This window comes from Empidonax traillii, unplaced genomic scaffold (assembly GCF_003031625.1).
Source record: "Empidonax traillii isolate 1590-97213 ecotype Southwest subspecies unplaced genomic scaffold, ASM303162v1 scaffold3676:size12844, whole genome shotgun sequence".
Lineage (NCBI taxonomy): Eukaryota > Metazoa > Chordata > Aves > Passeriformes > Tyrannidae > Empidonax > Empidonax traillii.
In genome coordinates this window covers 1,240-2,270 of record NW_020958869.1, presented here as the reverse complement: position 1 = coordinate 2,270, position 1,031 = coordinate 1,240, and positions in this window count along the sequence as shown.

Here is a 1,031-nt window from a genome sequence, read left to right as displayed (position 1 = left end):
ATTCCTGAGGTTCCCATTCCTGTCCCCATTCCCATTCCTGAGGTTCCCATCCCTGTCCCCATCCCCATTCCTGGTTCCCAGAGAGGAACTGCTGGATGCCAGAGGAGGGAACCAGGATTTATTGCCCAAAGCAGGAGATTTTCACACCACAATTAAAGCCTCAGTAATAATTGTGCTCCTGGGTTTCACAGATGGAAAAGCAGGAAGTTGATCCATCGGGAAGAGCCGCAGCGGGGCTGGGCTGGGTGGGAGCAGCGGGATGAGCTCTGCCAGCAGCTCCTGCCTTTCCACAGGGACAGGGAAGGGGTGGATCCAGGTCTGGGATCACTCAGGCTGTGATTCCTGCCGGGATGAGAGTGGGAAAAGGAGTCCCCATATCCCTGTTCCCATCCCAGGGGGTGGATCCAGCTAGGGAGCCCATGGAGAGCAGCAACTGCTCCGGATTCCCTCCTGATCCTGCTCCGTCCATCCCACCCCAATCCCACTCCAGAATCCAGCCCTGATCCCAGCCCACAATTCCACCTGATCCCACTCTGCAATCCTGCCCTGAGCTGCAATCCCGTTCCAATCCCGCTCCATCCATTATGCCCCCATTCCCCTCTGGAATCCCGGGATCCATCCTGGCATCCCTGCAGGGAGGATCTGGATCCACCCACGCTGCTGGTACTCACTGGTGGGTGCGGGGTTGTATCCATTGCCCTCCCTCTTCCCTATGGAAAGAAAGCAGGATCAGCACCCGTGGCACAGGATCCCCGGAATGCTGCCGGGCGGATCCGGGCCCCTTCCCGACCCCCATCCCGTGAGTTACCGGCTCGGAGCTTCCAGACACCGACTGCGATGAGGCCGATGATGACGCCGATGGCAGCGATGACGGACACAGCGACCAACACCGGGGTGGAATTCCAGACGGATTCCGGCTCTGGGAAGGGCGGGAGGGTGAGCAGGGGGAGGGTTACCCCCATCCCGCTGCCCCACACTCCCAAATTCCTCGTTCCCACATGCCCAGTTGCCACATTGCCCGTTCCCAGGCT